Here is a 10,991-nt window from a genome sequence, read left to right on the forward strand (position 1 = left end):
TGATCTGAGGGACCTGGAGGTGGAGTGGTGGGAAAGCAGACATTTAATGTAGGAGGGGGCAAGCCCGCTGAGGGCTTTGTAGACATAGAGGAGGGTCTTGAAATGTATACGGAACCGCACAGGGAGCCAGTGGAGAGAGGCCAGGATTGGGGTGATGTGGTCATAGAATTAGGGTGGCGCAGCGGTCGAGTTGCTGGAGACCCGGGTTCGATCCTGACAACGGGTGCTGTCTGTACGGAGTTAGTAAGTTCACCCCGTGACGGTGTGGGTTTGCTTCTGTTTCCTCCCACACTCCAAAGACATACAGGTTGGTAGGTTAATTAGCTTCTATAAAATGTCCCTAGTGTGTAGGATAGAACTAGTGTATGGGTGATTGTTGGTCAGTGTGGACCTGGTGAGCTGAAGGTGCTGTTTCTATGCTGTATCTATTTTTTCTTAATGTACAGCAGAAAAGTGAGCCCTTCAACCCACCAGATCCATGCTAAACATGATGCCTAGTTGTGTTAATCCATTTGCATTCTACTTTTTTTCACCAAGTGCATGTCCAAATGTTTTTTAAATGTTGCAATAATATTTGAACTTGCCATGTGCACTGAGGTACAGTGAAAAGCTTTTGTTGTGTATTATGTTCAGTTCTGGAAACCATGTTATAGTGTAAAGTTGGAAAGGGTACAGAGAAGATTTACGAGGATGTTGCCAGGACTGAACTACAGGGAGAGGTTGAGCAAGCTGGAAATCTATTCCTTAGAGTGCAGAAGGATCTTATAGAGGTGTATAACATCGTGAGAGGAATAGATGGGGTAGTTGCACAGAGTCCCTTGCCCAGAGTAGGTGAATCGAGGACCAGAGGACATCCGTTTAAGGTGAAGGGGAAAAGATTTAATAGGAATCTGAGAGGTTACAATGTGTGGTGTGTGTATGGAACCAGCTGCCAGAGGAGGTAGTTGAGGCTGGGACTATCCCGACATTTAAGAGACAGTCAGGCAGGTACATGGATAGGACAGGTTTGGGGGGATATGGACCAAACGCGGGCAGGTGGGATTAATGCAGCTGGGACATGTTGGTCGGTGCGGGCAGGTTGGGCCAAAGGGCCTGTTTCCGCACTATCACTCTATGACTATGAGAAACTGTCAGAATGAGATATTTGGAATGTGAAACTTAGTAATGATAACCTGAATGCCCGTCTTGACTTGTTAAACGGAAGAGGCAGAGATAAGTAGTTTAACCAATTTGCGTTTACTCGAACAATTAGCTTCAAAATTTTAAAGTTACTTAATTTCCTGTCTGCTAGAAAATCCCCTACCTATTTTCCCAACAGTATGAGACTGCTGCTGAGTTTTGAAATCTTCTTCTGAATTATATAAACTATTCTGCTTCTCTTAAAGGTAAATCCTTATTAAAGATTCATTGAAGCCAAAACATTCATAGGAAATTGAACTAATCACCATTAACCGGTGGAATATGCTCTATTTCCACATCATGGTCATACAGTGTGGAAAGACCCTTCGGCCCAACTTGCCCACACTGACCAACATGTCCCATCTACACTAGAACCACCTGCCTAACTTTGGCTCATATCCCTCTTAACCTATCCAAATGTCGCAATACTAACTGCCTCAACTACCTCCTCCGACAGCTCGGTCTATAGACCCACCACCCTCTGTGTGAAAATGTTACCTCTCAGATTCCTATTAAACTTGGTGCCTTGAACTGGCCCGTTCGCGGAGCTCGGTTGAGCCGCGGGACTGACTACCATCGCCCGGTGGGGTATCCCCTCAGCGCAGAGGGGGAACGAGGAAGGGACAGTAACTTTAAGATTTTGCCTCCATCACAGTGAGGAGGTGCCTGGTGAACTCACTGTGGTGGATGTTAATTTGTGTTTATTGTGTGTTTTGTTGTTTATTATTATATATATGACTGCAGGCAACGACATTTCGTTCAGACCGAAAGGTCTGAATGACAAATAAAGGATCTAATCTAATCTAAATCTTTTCCCCTTCACCTTAAACCTATGTTCTCTGGTCCTCGATTCACCTACTCTGGGCAAGAGACTCTGTGCTTCTACCCGATCTATTCCTCTCGTGATTTTTTACATCTCTGTAAGGTCACGCCTCATCCTCCTGCGCCCCAAGGAATAGAGTCCTAGCCTGCTCAACCTCTCCCTACAGCTCAGACCATCAAGTCCAGGCAACATCCTCGTAAATCTTCTCTGCGCCCTTTCCAGCTTGACAACATATTATAATGACATTTATTTTCTAGTGAATTCGGGAAATTCTGTCCAACGGAATATTGTACTCGAGTCATTTTTAGACTTTTGAAATGTCCTATAGTTACATCTTATGATCCAAAATTAATTTCACCTGAATCAGTCGGTGCTATTTAGAATTAAAATCATTGTGTCAAACTCACGGATTTAAGACAAATTTCCAAAACTTGTATTAATAGATCAAAGGGCAAAATAACAATTGAACACCAGCAGGGAAACACAGATGGTGGGCAAGAGACAGAGTTACAGGGAGAGAGGGTCAGGCAGCAATGGGGACTGGAAAGAGAAGAGAGACACAAAATGCCGAAGTAACTCAGCGGGACTGGCTGCATTCTCTAGAGAGAAGGAATGGGTGACGTTTGTGGTCAAGACCCTTCTTCAGACAGTCAGGGGAGATAAGGAGGTGTAAGGTGTGAAAACGAGACATCAAAAGAGATGCAGGTCAAGGAAAATGTAGAATAGATCCAGCTTGTTAGCTGGGAGAAGCTGACAACGAAGCAAACAGAGATAAGAATTTAATCGGGACAGTCGTCAGATTGGTCGGAGAACTAAGAAGGGGGAGTGATGGAGAGAGGGGGAAAGCGAGGGTTACTTGGAGTTAGAGAAGTCAATATTCACACAGCTGGGGAGTGAAAAGAGAAGGCTTGAATATGAGACTGGGGTGGGACAGAAAGTTGAGGTCAAACAGGGGAAATTGTAGTCTGGGGAAAATGGAAAATTGAGGCATTTCAGAGGAAATAAGGCTGGGCTGTGGAGAGGGAATGGATGGGAGACGGAAGAGAGAGAGTAAAGAAATATATGGAAAGGAACCTAAGGTATGAAGGTTGGAAAAAAACAGAGTGTTACACGTGTTATTAAGAGAGAAATACCTGCAATTAATGGACACCTGTCATGATAGGGTGGTAAATGGACTTCAGTAAGGCCTTTGACAAGGTTCCTCACGGAAGGTTGGTTAAGAAGGTTCAATGGTTGGGTACTAATGGTGGAGTAGCAAGATGGATTCAACAGTAGCTGAATGGGAGATGCCAGAGTAATGGTGGATGGTTGTCAGGTTGGAGGCCAGTGACTAGTGGGGTGCCACAGGGATCTGTGTTGGGTCCACTGTTGTTTGTCATGTACATCAATGATCTGGATGATGGTGTGGTAAATTGGATTAGTAAGTATGCAGATGATACTAAGATAGGTGGGGTTGTGGATAATGAAGTAGATTTTCAAAGTCCACAGAGAGATTTATGGCAGTTGGAAGAGTGGGCTGAAAGATGGCAGATGGAGTTTAATGCTGATAAGTGTGAGGTGCTACATCTTGGCAGGACAAATCAAAATAGGACGTACATGGTAAATGGTAGGGAATTGAAGAATGCAGGTGAACAGAGGGATCTGGGAATAACTGTGCACAGTTCCCTGAAAGTGGAATCTCATGTAGATAGGGTGGTAAAGAAAGCTTTTGGTGTGCTGGCCTTTATAAATCAGAGCATTGAGTATAGAAGTTGGGATGTAATGTTAAAATTGTACAAGGCATTTGTGAGGCCAATTCTGGAGTATGGTGTACAATTTTGGTCGCCTAATTATAGGAAGGATGTCAACAAAATAGAGAGAGTACAGAGGAGATTTACTAGAATGTTGCCTGGGTTTCAGCAACTAAGTTACAGAGAAAGGTTGAACAAGTTAGGGCTTTATTCTTTGGAGCGCAGAAGGTTAAGGGGGGACTTGATAGAGGTCTTTAAAATGATGAGAGGGATAGACAGAGTTGACGTGGATAAGCTTTTCCCACTGAGAGTAGGGAAGATTCAAACAAGGGACATTACTTGAGAATTAAGGGACTGAAGTTTAGGGGTAACATGAGGGGGAACTTCTTTACTCAGAGAGTGGTGGCTGTGTGGAATGAGCTTCCAGTGAAGGTGGTGGAGGCAGGTTCGTTTTTATCATTTAAAAATAAATTGGATAGTTATATGGACGGGAAAGGAATGGAGGGTTATGGTCTGAGCGCAGGTATATGGGACTAGGGGAGAATACGTGTTCGGCACGGACTAGAAGGGTCGAGATGCCTGTTTCCGTGCTGTAATTGTTATATGGTTATATATGGTTATATGATCTCTAGCAGATAGACACAAAATGCTGACGGTACAGGCAGCATCTCTGGAGAGAAGAATGGGCGACGTTTCGGATCGTGACGTTTCTTTAGACTGCCAGAGGAAGTGGTAGAGCTGGGTACAATGATAGGATTTAAAGGACATTTGGACAGGTATGGGGATGATCAGCCATGATCACATTGAATGGCGGTGCTGGCTCGAAGGGCCGAATGGCCTACTCCTGCACCTATTGTCTATTGTCTGTGAGTAGCAAAGGTTTGGAGAGTATAGGCTTGGCACAGCAATTGGGACTAGCTCGGATTGGCATCTTGGTGGGCGGGGGGGTTGTCCAAAGGACCTGTTTCCATGACAACCGTCTCCTTGACTCCTGGAGTTTAGAAGGATGAGAGGGTATATCATTGAAACATATAAGATTGTTAAGGGCTTGGACACACATGAGGCAGGAAACATGTTCCCGATGTTGGGGGAGTCCAGAACCAGGGGCCACACAGTTTAAGAATAAGGAGCAAGCCATTTAGAACGGAGACGAGGAAACAGTTTTTCTCACAGAGAGTGGTGAGTCTGTTGAATTCTCTGCCTCAGAGGGCGGTGGAGGCAGGTTCTCTGGATGCTTTCAAGAGTGAGCTAGACAGGGCTCTTAAAAATAGCGGTGTCAGGGGATATGGGGAGAAGGCAGGAACAGGGTACTGATTGGGGATGATCAGCCATGATCACATTGAATGGCGGTGCTGGCTCGAAGGGCCGAATGGCCTACTCCTGCACCTATTGTCTATTGTCTATTGACTCTTATCACCGTTTGTTAACCTGGATGGCATTGTCCATGTGACTGATTCATATACAGTGACATCTCTTCCTCTTGCATCCAACTCACCATAATATTGCCAAGAGCATTACAACACCTACTGGTTTCACAGCGGCGAAGCGGTAGAGTTGCTGCCTTACAGCGTCAGAGGCCCAGGTTCGATCCTGACCACAGGTGCTATCTTAACCTACAAACCAGCACGTCTTTGGAATGTGGGGGGAAACCGGAGCACCCGGAGAAAACCCACGCAGGTCACGGGGAGAATGTGCAAACTCTGTACAGACAGCACCCGTAGTCAGGATGGAACCCGGGACTCTGCCGCTGTGAACTCACTTGAACTTGAACTTGAACTCTACCGCTGCGCCACTCTGCCGTTCTACTGCAGGCTGACTTGTTTACTCCTCACCCTCCACCCCTGAGGCGAGCCCTGTACCCACGTCCGGGAACTTGAAGTTGTTGCAATCCCACCGATATAATGAGCCAAACCCTGGAGAAAGTCCAGCTCTAGGTGTGTCTCATAGATCTGTACTCAGTCTGTAGTATAACGACAAGTAGGCACAAGTTTCACCTGTTTACTGTTTAGGTGACACTAACATTATATCTGATCTGCCTTCAGAAGCATTAGAAATGAAACAGCAAGAACAGAAAGAGGGCAGCAACAGGATTAGTAACTAAATCGTGAACTATCTGCCAGAAATCCACCATAGAAACTTAGCAAAATAGGTGCAGGAGGAGGCCATTCGGCCCTTCAATGCCAGCACCGCCATTCATTGTGATCATGGCTGATCGACCCCTATCAATAACCCGTGCCTGCCTTCTCCTCATATCCCTTGACACCACTAGCCCCTAGAGCTCTATCTAACTCTCTCTTCAATCCAGGTTGATAGTCCACGATAACACCGCTGTGTCCAGGTCCACCGCCCGTTTACCGGTAACTGATGGTCCGGCACCTCCTTTAATCCGGACAAAATTACGAGAGCTCGCTCTTCCGGGATGAGATCCTCCATCCTGAAAGAGTTAGTAGTTTACTTCTTTATTCATTAGTTTGGAGATACGGTGGAGAAGCAGGCCCTTCGGCCCACCAAGCCCAGCCCGACCAGCGATCCTCATATACTAGCACTATCCTACACACACGAGGGACAATTTGCCTTTTTTTTTAACCAAGGTCAAATTAAGCTACAAACCTGCATGGATTTGGAGTGTGGGAGGAAACCGGAGCACCCGGAAAAATCCCACGCGATCATGGGGAGAACGTACTTGTTAATTCTTCATTTAAGTTTCTCGCGTTCCATGGTGCTTTAGCGACACGGTGGGGGGGGGGGGGGGGGGGGGGGGGACACGGGACATAATTAGTGGGTCAGAGGTGTATTGTTGAATTATTATTATTACGAGACTAAAATGGATAAACCGACAAGGCTCTAGAAGCAACGGTGCTGGAAAACCAGTGGTGTACCTGTATGCTGATAAAAATGATTTTACAAACTATTTTAAAATAGTTAAGCTACCAAAGTTACCTGTCCTATAGACAATAGGTGCAGGAGTAGGCCATTCGGCCCTTCGAGCCAGCACCGCCATTCAATGTGATTATGGCTGATCATCCCCAATCAGTACCCCGTTCCTGCCTTCTCCCCATATCCCCTGACTCCGCTATCTTTAAGAGCCCTATCGAACTCTCTCTTGAAAGTATCCAGAGAACCGGCCTCCACCACCCTCTGAGGCAGAGAATTCCACAGACTCACCACTCTCTGTGAGAAAAAGTGTTTCCTCGTCTCTGTTCTAAATGGCTTACTCCTTATTCTTAAACTGTGGCCCCTGGTTTCTGGACTCTCCCTATTTTAAAATAGTTATGCTACCAAAGTCACCTGTCCTGTTTAGTTTAGTTCAGTTTAGTTTAGTTTAGAGATACAGCATGGATTGGGTTTCCTGGGTCATCGGTGCTAGTTCGGATCTGTTCTGAACCTTTTTCATATATCTAGTTTCCCTCTCCCCTGACCCCCAGTCTGAAGAAGGGTCTCGACCCAAAAACATCCCCTACTCCAGCATTTTGTGTCGGTCCACGGAGTATTCTCAGCGTTCTTTCAAACACCTGATGCTGACTTGACATGCTGCTGGGTTGCTTTGATGACCCAGGTCAGGGGATTCCCTGCTCATGAGTTTATTCTGCCCTCTTACTTCCCACTGCCTCTGTGATGGAGAACTTGTTTGGGACGAGGAGCGGTTCTGCCGTGAATTGCCGCTGTCGTGGACTCTTGCATGAATTAAAACAGGCGTCCGTTGGTACAACAGCGTAGCTCTACTCTTCCCTTTTCTTGACGATGTTCCTTAATTTAAAATGGCAATGGAACTAGTGGAGAATGCAATGAAAAATATAGAAACAAAGAAAATAGGTGCAGGAGTAGGCCATTCGGCCCTTCGAGCCAGCACCACCATTCATTGTGATCATGGCTGATCATCCAAAATCAGTACCCCATTCCTGTATTTTCCCCATATCCCATGATTCCATTAGTCCTAAGAGCTACAACTAACTCTCTCTTAAAAACATCCAGTGAATTGGCCTCCACTGCCTTCTGTGGCAGAGAATTCCACAGATTCACAACTCTCTGGGCGAAAACGTTTCTCCTCATCTCAGTCCTAAATGGCCTACCCCATATAACCATATAACAATTACAGCACGGAAACAGGCCATCTCGGCCCTTCTACTCCGTGCCGAACACTTATTCTCCCCTAGTCCCATCTACCTGCACTCAGACCATAACCCTCCATTCCTTTCCCGTCCATATACCTATCCAATTTATTTTTAAATGATAAAATCGAACCTGCCTCCACCACTTCCACCGGAAGCTCATTCCACACAGCTACCACTCTCCGAGTAAAGAAGTTCCCCCTTATGTTACCCCTAAACTTTTGTCCCTTCATTCTCAAATCATGTCCTCTTGTTTGAATCTTCCCTACTCTCAATGGAAAAAGCTTATCCACGTCAACTCTAGTGAATAGAACTAGTGTACGGGATGATCGCTGGCCGGCGTGGACTCAGTAATCACCATGCTGTACCTGTAAACTAAACTAAACTAAAGAAAGACAATTACCACCAAGATCTAGCTGGTGTAAATTGTCCCTGGTGTGCAGAATAGAAGTGGTTTACGGATGATCACCGGTCGGCATGGATTCGATGGGCCGAAGGGCCTGATTCCATGCTGCATTACTAAAGTCGAAATCTCAAATTCCCTGGGATTATCCCATATTTCTGATTAACTTTTGTTGAAATTCAGAACATCCTGTTTAACAAATTTTAACCAAGATAGTAGCTGTGGCAAAAACCTAAGAATAAATGTGGGGGGTGTTGGGGTTGGGTGTGGGAGGGGGGGTGGTGGGGTGGTGGGGGGTGGTGGGCGTGGGACTGGGCTTGTGAATTTGTGGAATTCTCTGCCAAACAGGCAGGTGAGGGCCAATTCACTGGATGAATTTAAAAGAGAGATAGATGGAGCTCTAGGGGCTAGTGGAATCAAGGGATATGGGGAGAAGGCAGGCACGGTTAACTGATTGTGGACGATCAGCCATGATCACAACTGGCTCGATGGGCCAAATGGTCTCCTCCTGCACCTATTTTCTATGTCTATGTTTCTATGTCTTTGGAGTGTGGGAGGAAACCGGAGAACCCGGAGAAAACCCACACGGTTCATGGGGAGAACGTACAAACTCCGTACAGACAGCACCCGTAGTCAGGATCGAACCCGGGTCACTAGCACTGCGAGGCAGCAACTCTACCGCTGCGCCATTTCTAGCCAGGGGCCAGGTTTAAAATGTCTCTTCAGAATTTGATATGAATGGGAAACAGAAAAAAAACTAGCTTATTAGCCATCAAAGTACTTCAAAATCTTCCACTCTGGGCTAGCTTCTGGGAATCATACACATATTGGATGGGAAACATGGGCGGAGGATATCTGGCAGGACTCACTAATGTTACATTGTTAAGTTTGTCATTTTAATTACCTTTCAAAACTTTTCTGAAAAATTCCAATATTACTCAGTGAAGGTGATTTTTCAAGAGAACCATGGATCCTGTCAGAACTCATTCCCAATAAATAATATTAATGAGATTTATTGGTCTGGAGCTCCAATCCAATGCTCGTGTGTGCTGTCTGGTAGCCAAGTCTCTGACAATCTAAACTGCACGAGAGGACTAGTTATTTGACAGATGCCGACAGATGTACCCTGCAGCTCTGCGTTTTCAGTAAGTAACTCAAATGAATGGAAACACGATTGAAAAAGAAGGGCTGGGCGATATTCTTCATATCTTGGCAAGTGTCTGTCTATCCCACGCTGAACAGACAGACGAACTTGCCTCTTTTCAGGGGAATTTACTGAGCACAATTTGCTGCCTCTGGTTCCTTATGCCAGAGACGGGATTGCTCTCTGAAACGGATTGCCTGGCATTATGTTTAAGAAGGAACTGCAGATGCTGGAAAATCGAAGGCAGACAAAAGTGCTGGAGAAACTCAGCGGGTGCAGCAGCATGAGAAAATCATTTTTTTACACAGAGAGTGGTGAATCTGTGGAATTCTCTGCCACAGAAGGTAGTTGAGGCCAGTTCATTGGCTATATTTAAGAGGGAGTTAGATGTGGCCCTTATGGCTAAAGGGTTCAGGGGGTATGGAGATAAGGCAGGTTTTGGATACTGAGTTGGATGATCAGCCATGATCATATTAAATGGTGGTGCAGGCTCGAAGGGCCGAATGGCCTACTCTTGCACCTATTTTCTATGTTTCTATCTAAGGAGCGAAGGAAATAGGCAATGTTTCGGGCCTTAGGAAACGCTCCTTAGATGCTGCTGCACCCGCTGAGTTTCTCCAGCACTTTTGTCTACATAGAAACATAGAAAATAGGTTCAGGACGAGGCCATTCGACCCTTTGTGCCAGCACAGCCATTCATTGTGATCATGGCTGATCGTCCCCAATCAACAACCCGTGCCTGCCTTCTCCCCATATCCCTTGACTCCACTAGCCCCTAGAGCTCTATCTAACTCTCTCTTCAATCCATCCAGTGACTTGGCCTCCACTGCCCTCTGTGGCAGGGAATTCCACAAATTCACAACTCTCTGGGTGAAAAAGTTTTTTCTCACCTCAGTCATAAATGACCTCCCCTTTATTCTAAAGACTGTGGCCCCTGGTTCTGGACTCGCCCCACATTGGGAATTGTTTTCCTGCATCTAGCTTGTCCAGTCCTTTTATAATTTTATATGTTTCTATAATCCTTCTAAACTCCAGCGAATACAAGCCTAGTCTCTTCAATCTTTCCTCATATGACAGTCCCGCCCTTGGCACCTGACATTAGGTCAGTTTAGTTTAGAGATACAGCGTGGAAACAGGCCCATCGGCCCACTGAGTCCGTGCCGACCAGCGATCACCCCGCACGCTAACGCTATCCTACACACACACTTGGAGAGCCTCGGACTATCAGTCTGAAGAAGGGGTTCGGCCCGAAACGTTGCCTATTTCCTTCGCTCCATAGATGCTGCTGCACCCGCTGAGTTTCTCCAGCACTTTTGTCTACCTTCGATTTTCCAGCATCTGCAGTTCCTTCTTGAACCTCGGACTATCTTTGACTGGGATTTATCATGCATGAAACGTTATTCCCCTTCTCATGTATCTGTACACTGTAAATGGATCGATTGTAATCATGTGTTGTCTTTCCGCTGACTGGTTAGCACGCAACAAAGGCTTTTCACTGTACCTTGGTGCACGTGACAATAAACTAAACCACCCCGCACGCTAATTTTATTCTACACACACTAGGGACAGTTTACACAAATTTACCAATTAGCCTACCTACAAT

The sequence above is a fragment of the Amblyraja radiata genome, chromosome 29, assembly GCF_010909765.2.
Source record: "Amblyraja radiata isolate CabotCenter1 chromosome 29, sAmbRad1.1.pri, whole genome shotgun sequence".
Taxonomy (NCBI): domain Eukaryota; kingdom Metazoa; phylum Chordata; class Chondrichthyes; order Rajiformes; family Rajidae; genus Amblyraja; species Amblyraja radiata.